Source organism: Brassica oleracea, chromosome C8 (genome assembly GCF_000695525.1).
Source record: "Brassica oleracea var. oleracea cultivar TO1000 chromosome C8, BOL, whole genome shotgun sequence".
NCBI classification, from domain to species: Eukaryota; Viridiplantae; Streptophyta; class Magnoliopsida; order Brassicales; family Brassicaceae; genus Brassica; species Brassica oleracea.
The window spans coordinates 25,258,632-25,266,748 of NC_027755.1; the positions used below are offsets into that span (position 1 = coordinate 25,258,632).

Consider the following 8,117-nt stretch of genomic DNA (forward strand, 5'->3'; position numbering starts at 1 on the left):
CCAAAATGTGCAATTTTCCTATATATTTGTTTTAGTTTCAAAATCATAATAATCCCCGTATAATACACTACATCTATTTATTATTATTATTTTTTTTTCCCTCAAACTAAAAACTAAAACATATTATAAGCACATCTTTTCTTTTTTAGTCTAATCCACTATTACAATATGTAACAGAAATTGAGTACTATTTCGTATCTGTAAACATACATGTTTAATATATATGTCTAAACATCCTATACAATCAATACTAAAAACACATAATCTCTGAAAAAGAATACTTTTCAATGATCTAAAAAAAAAAACTTTTGGATGTTTTAAAGATACATAAGCAGAACGAACCTGATGTCAGGCGGCGTCGGTAATGTTAAATGCGCTCGTGACTGAGCAAGGATGACGACGTCTTATGTTACTCTACTATCTGCTTGTTACTCCAGCATTTCTTCTGTTTTATCACTTCACCATAACTAATAAAAAGATCTTAGAGTATTGTCAGGATATGTAATGGCTGCGATGGATTTCTCTATATATATATAAGCGCTTATTGATGTGCATTAAAGTGTAAGTTACATACTACTTGTATGTATAGAAATGCGAAGAGATATATTCATTTAACAAAATGATGTATTTTGAATGCAGGAACACGTGGCGCGACGACAGCCTTCGACTTTCTGATGTGGCATCCTATGTGGATGGCATAGGAGTGAAGAAAACTCTTCTTTATATATATAGTTTGTATGTATGAAAATGCGAAGAGATATATTCATTTAACAAAGTGATGTATTTTGAATGCAGGGACACGTGGCGCGACGACAGCCTTCGACTTTCTGACGTGGCATCCTATGTGGATAGCTTAGGAGTGAATAAAACTCTTCTTTATATATATAGATAGATGGGGTTTTACTTTCTCCTCTATATATTAATAGAGAAACATTTAAAAGTTATAACACATAGTTGTACTAATTAAAAAAATGCCATGTTGAGTTGTTACGTAATTAGAATACTAATTTTGCTTACGTGGCGACTTGAGAATCAATTGAGAATTTTGTTAGTCCAAAATTAAATTTCTATGGAATCCCCTATATATTAATAGAGAAACATTTAAAAAGTTATAACTTGTAGTTTGTACTAATTAAAAAAATGTCATGCTGAGTTGTCACGTAATTAGAATGACAGTTTTACTTACGTGGCGGCTTGAGAATCAATTGAGAATTTTGTTAGTCCAAAATTAAATTGCTAGGGAATCACTTATATATTAATTGAGAAACATTACAACATTGTTTTGTAGTCACATGTCACCATGAGAATAAGCTTTTTGAGTGTTATTGTACAACTCCAACCAGTCCTTGTTCAATAGTGAAAAATGTTTTTAAAAGACTGTCAATCTTAAAAACACATGCATTTCTTTAAGGTGACAACACTTTTTTTGGATCAGTTTCTATTCAATTAGCCAAATTATATAACCTAAGTACTCCACCCGAGTATGGCAAAATTTGAACACGAGCTTTTTGTGCTAACGCATTGAGTTGAGAACTAAAATCTGATACAAATTCATTTTTTTCCATTTTCAAGTTCTTAAATTTTGATTTGAAAACAATCATCATTGAACTCTTAGCCTTCTCAATTTCTTGTAATTGCAGAATATTCCATGCCTCTTTTGCATTCTTGCATCTTTGAATCAAACGAGTTGCTTTTTTTGATTGATGTAAAAATAATAAATAAAACTTTTGCGAAATACCTTGACATCTCCCTTTCACGTTTTGTACATTTAGTCAATGGTTTGTTGACTACAACACCATCTTTATCTACTATCTTGGAAACTTCATAGCCATCTTCCACTGATGGCCAAACATCCATATCAATACTTTCCAAGTTTGTCTTCATCATCACATTCCAATGCCCATAGTCTTCAGGATCAAGCACAAATTCATGTACAATATTATTCATCTTGCCTTCAGGATCATACCAGTGACTTAGGTGACCTGCTCTGATACCAATTGAAAGTGCAAAATGGGTCTGATATAGAGTCGTACGAGTATTGTGTGAAGAAGTACTATGACATATATGAACACAAAAGAACAGCTTCCATTGAGTCTCTGCACCTATCCCGCTTTCTAAACTCTGGTTTGTTCGCGTAACCCAGGATTTGGCTCAGGATTGCCCATTGTTAATTCCAGGGTTTCTCTGAATTTGAAAGTTATCACTTAGTAGGTTTCCATACCAAGGCTCAATCCAATTAAGTCCGTAGCGTCTACCAATTCCGCCATATCCCCCTTTTTGCTTTGAGATTAGGATCTCATTATGATGTCTTTCCACTTTTTCTTATGACGAAACCTTGGAATTCATTACATACAGATACTTATTTCTTTGGTAACTTCTTGCATTTTTTTTAGCCCCATCCATATTGATTTAGTTTAATCAACAAAGATTCTATCATTTTTGTATTTGCAATTCAATATGGTTATATATTAGAGAACATATATATGTTCTTCCTTTTCTCATCGTTGTCTTCAATTTTAAGAAATAGTCGAACGGTCGATTCGTTTTTTTTACTTCCATGAAAAGAAATTTATGATCATTATTGAAACTTAGAATTCTACAATGTGCAATGTAAAAAGATTATAAGTCTACTTCGTAGATTTGAAGTTCGAATAATTCTAAAAAATTATATTCGAAATGAATATTCGAATATTCATTCTAATAATTCTATAAAATAATAAAGAATATAAAAAGAGAAAAAGTATCAAATAATAATAATTGCATGAGGTTAGAACAAAAAAACCAAGAATTTCAAATCAGATATCATTTAACTTTAAAAAAAAGCTTTCCGGTCTAATTAAAATTTTCTTATTTAGAAACTCATGAAATCAAAATTAGAAAGTCGATATATTGCTATATTATATTAATTCATTAAGGTTTTGTTTTATTTATTTAATGATAGTCACTATTTATTTGAGCTATATTCTGTTCTAGAATATCGAAAATATGATGAATTCTAAATAGATAAGGAAAAATATGAATAGAATAGTTAATTAATACGATCTAGTAGTTTAGTGAATTTGTATACACTATTTTAGTTGAGCCCGCTTAGCTCAGAGGTTAGAGCATCGCATTTGTAATGCGATGGTCATCGGTTCGATTCCGATAGCCGGCTTTTACATAGTTTTTCATTTTTTTTACATGATTTTTAATGTACTTTCAAAAAAAATAAGATTGAAAAGACTTCTTTCACCTTTTTCCAAGAGTTACCACGCCATTTATATTATGTCATATAAACTTACATATAGGAATATATATTGGGGTAAAAGGGTTAGATCTTGGCAAAATAAATGAAGAAAATAAAGGAAAATTTTTGTGATTTATTGATTTATATATATTGTATATACAATACAAAAAAATCTGTATATTGAGAGAATATATCTTCTGACTCTTTGTATTCCAATAGTTTATTGGAGTGGATTTTACGTTATTTATCATTATCATTTAGTTCAGTTTTAATTTTTTTTAGTTTTTGTCCAATTTCAATAAAAAAAGGAGTCTTTATGTCACGTTACCGAGGGCCTCGTTTTAAAAAAATACGACGTCTGGGGGCTTTACCGGGACTAACTAGTAAAAGGCCTAGGGCAGGAAGCGATCTTAGAAACCAATCACGCTCCGGAAAAAAATCTCAATATCGTATTCGTTTAGAAGAAAAACAAAAATTGCGTTTTCATTATGGTCTTACAGAACGCCAATTACTTAAATATGTTCGTATCGCCGGAAAAGCCAAGGGGTCAACGGGTCAAGTTTTATTACAATTACTTGAAATGCGTTTGGATAACATCCTTTTTCGGTTGGGTATGGCTTTGACTATTCCTCAAGCGCGCCAATTAGTTAACCATGGGCATATTTTAGTTAATGGTCGTATAGTTGATATACCAAGTTATCGATGCAAACCCCGAGATATTATTACAGTGAAGGATGAACAAAACTCTAGAACTTTGGTTCAAAATCTTCTTGAGTCATCTGCCCCCGAGGAATTGCCAAACCATCTGACTCTTCACACATTCCAATATGAAGGGTTAGTCAATCAAATAATAGATAGGAAATGCGTCGGTTTGAAAATAAATGAATTGCTTGTCGTAGAATATTACTCTCGCCAGACTTAAAAAACCTAAGTGAAGTAAAAAAAATCACTAAAAACAAGAGTTCGGACAACTCCCCTTTGCCCGCTTTTTTGATTAAAACTAAAAAGGGACAAGGTAAGGGATTTTGTCGGGGAATCTTTTTCCTATTCATGTATCATAGATTGGTAGGGAGGTTTGGATCCCTTGTTTGCTCTTCCCAGCATTTTCCATAGCAAAGAAATGTAGATTTTATATCTATTTTTTTCATTTGATTTGATACGTTGTGGTCAATCACGTAAGATTGGTTATTTAGTTGAAAGTACGGAAAGAGAGGGATTCGAACCCTCGGTAAACAAAAGTCTACATAACAGTTCCAATGTTACGCCTTCAACCACTCGGCCATCTCTCCGACATCAGGATTATGACTGAGTACCTGGGTGAATAGCGAGTTATTCATCGTTTTTTAGATTATGGTTAATAGATACCTTTTTTGATCGGAAAAATTGGAAGTAGATAGAATATTTTTTTATAAAAAACGAGTCCGCTTTTATGTTAGTTCGTACTATAAAATTCCTTTGTTTGTGAGAAAATTTTCTCACAAAAGAAAAGTTAAAGGAAATAAAACGAGTTATAGAATGGATTACTACCTATGCCAAGATCGCGTATAAATGGAAATTTTATTGATAAAACCTTTACAATTGTAGCCGATATCTTATTACGAGTCATTCCGACAACTTCCGGAGAAAAAGAGGCATTTACTTATTACAGAGATGGTGCGATTTGATTATCATTATCATTTTTTTCTATTTCTCACCGATTTGGAATAGAAAAAAATGAGTATTGCAAAAAATCTACGCTTTTGAAGGTGAAGTTTATAATATAAAAAAGCAATCCCTTCTGTCATGTATCCACGATTAGTGCAGCCTTAGATGCTTCAATTATGAATTCTAGTATTGAGCAAAAGGTTTTTACCTACGGTTCCCGTATTACAGATCAATCCTACTAGACTAATACAATATACGAATAGGAGGCACAGGGGAAGAAGCACTACGCCGAGAAATCAACAACACGAAAACTTTCTTCAAAAAGATTCCTTTTCTTTCTTCTTCTTTGGGATTGGGACTAATTAAAATGGTTGGAACAATAAACATCCATCTCGTCCGTACTTTGGATACCCGTATAACCATTGAAGACTGTTGAAGTGACTAATTCCTGGAAATTTAGGGGCGTTGAGAACAAAGAAATTGTTAGAGTTTCCTTTTTTATTTTTATCTAGTATGAATATGAATCCACTTGGTAGTAAGAAAAGATCTTTTACAAGAAGGTTGGCTAGGGATTTCTTGTAAAAACATTAGCCCCGCTTAGTTCATAATGACATCAAATTTTTCCATATCCATATATTTATTATTTTCATTATGCACCTAAAGGAGGAGCCGTATGAGATGAAAATCTCACATACGGTTCTGAAACGGAGAATTCGTTAAAGCGAATGACGACCGTAACGGATGCCGGCTCAATCTGAAGGAAATTATGCGGAAGCATTACAGAATTATTATGAAGCTATGCGACTAGAAATTGACCCCTATGATCGAAGTTATATACTATATAATATAGGCCTTATCCACACAAGTAATGGGGAACATACCAAAGCTTTAGAATATTATTTTCGGGCATTAGAACGAAACCCCTTTTTACCACAAGCTTTTAATAATATGGCTGTGATCTGTCATTACGTGCGACTATCTCCACTATAGAAAAAAAGAACGAACAGCTAGTCAATGAAATACTAGAAAAAAAAAAGGCTTTCTACATAAGCATCGTCCAAAACGATTTTTTATCAGCTGTAGCAAATAAATAAACTTCATGGATCAAATATGAAGTGAAGACTAGATATGCCTAAATACTTTATTTCTATGGATAAAAAAAGATTTAATTGATAGAGGAAGCACCGTAAAGATCAACTGGAAAGGTTTTGGACCGATACAACAAGAGCTGTTTATTTATATCATAATATGAGATAAATCTTAGGAATCTACTTATGTAATAGAGTGGATCCCCTAAGGTATTGAGCAGCGGTGTAGCATCAGATCCTAAAGACAGTAAGTCTTTTTCTTTTTTATGAAGTATGAAAAAAAGTCTTTTTCAACGATTCTATATAAATTTATATATGAAAGCGGGATAGTTACCTTTCAGAAAATTCTAATATCTAATAACAGTGGACATGCCTTTTTTTTTCTGAAGGTAGGAGAAAAGATAAAACTTATTATTAGATTAATTAATATATTAATTAAATCAAAACGAAAGTTTGAAACTCATGTAATTACTCTCTTTTGTTTAATCCAAGAAAAACCGAATGAATATCTATAAGAAATCTCATTCAATTAGATATAAAGTTAAAGTAGGTTAAAGTGAAAAAAACTGGTACACCAAAACAAAAGAGTTGGTTGTCGAGCCGTATGAGGTAGGAAACTCTCAAGTACGGTAAAATCACAACGTCTTTACTAGATTTTTTCCAAGTAAACTTACAAGTCTTACTTAATCAGGATAATACTAGTCTCACCCGTTTCTATGATCGAACATATGATCCAAGAAACTCTATCTCCTTAGCCCTTTTATGTTTCACTCACCATACCAGTAATAAAACCCTTTTTGCTAAGAATACTTTTCTTTGAGTTAATCTCATACAAAGTTCTCCAACTTAGTTATACTAGATAGATTTCGTGGCTCTCTTCCCCGAGTAAAGATCTTCAAATCTCTTTGTTCATATTAGTTTTGCCTATATTAATGTTTTATAATTTTAATAGCCGAAATTGATCACAGCGACAGACACCCTACCGAACAAGGACATTCTTTCAAGAGAATCCCGAGGTCACGCAGTGGACTGATTAGGCGTTTGCACACACCAATTAACATAATGTGCCAACAATACCACAATCGAATGGTATGTCATTGTAGCATTTTAAGATCGAATCCACAAGGAACTAATGATCTATAACACCAAGAATATACAAGCTTCCTTAATCTAAGCAAACAAGAAGATGAATGATTTGTAACAAACTAATATCCTAGAAATATAAACAAGGTGATCTCAAATCCAATCAAGAAATAAGTGCAAAAATTCAATAAAATGCTAAGAATGGATCCATGAGCAATGATAATTGATATAAGGTGATCAAAGTTCAATCTAGGATGTTCAAACAAAACAATCAACAAGTCTATAGGTCTAGATCTCATTCAATATAGATTAATCCACTGTCGTGGCAAAAACCTATATGCTAATTATGAATTAAACATCAACTGTCGTTGGCTAAAGCAATCAAGCATGCATGAATCACAAGTCTACTAACCACTTAAACATCTCGGACATCAACTGTCGTTGGCCGAATATGTAAAATACAATACTAAGCTCATTCAAACATTTTAACAAACACCTTTCGGGTGTAAAATAGCTTAAGGTCTAGATGAGAGTGACCAAGTCTAATATAGCATTAAATACACTTATCAAGCATAGAACAATGTTAATCAAGCCATAAACATCCTAAATATCCACCTAATCACCCTAATCTATCCAACCCATGAATCACAAGGTCACTACTCAGTAATTTCCATGAGAAAGCTTAAACCGATGTAAGGATCAAGGCTAATCATGTTAATGAGCAAGAGAAACAAAAATATAAGATGAAGTACTTCCTTAGATTATCAAAAGATTCAAGCTTTTACAAGTTTAGACAAAGTTCTTGAGAGAAAATGAGATAAGTCCCAACTTGGGGATTACATGAGTATTTATATGGTCTTTGGAAAACCTAATGGTTTCCATATAAAAGTCTAAAATGCCCTTTAAAAATGTTGATTTTCGGCCAAGGTAAAGACGCGACCTGGGTAGATGCCATGGTCGCAACCCGCGTCAGCCAACCCGCGCCAGCTCCTCGTCCAGCTTCCTCTTCTCGCGCCCGGGTAAGGGAACCCGAGTTGGTACAACCCGCGTCAGGGTTGATATGCCTCTAGTAAATC

General features: G+C 33.1%; 2 non-coding genes across 2 annotated transcripts; one reads left to right on the forward strand and one right to left on the reverse strand.

The window, feature by feature from the left end:
- The first annotated feature begins 3,081 nt into the window (after positions 1-3,081).
- Positions 3,082-3,154, forward strand: TRNAT-UGU. The gene has a single exon. It is a non-coding gene; the product is annotated as a tRNA-Thr (tRNA).
- A 1,274-nt stretch (positions 3,155-4,428) lies between these two features.
- On the reverse strand, positions 4,429-4,515 carry TRNAS-GGA. Its single transcript has one exon. It is a non-coding gene; the product is annotated as a tRNA-Ser (tRNA).
- Between the last annotated feature and the right edge of the window lie 3,602 nt (positions 4,516-8,117).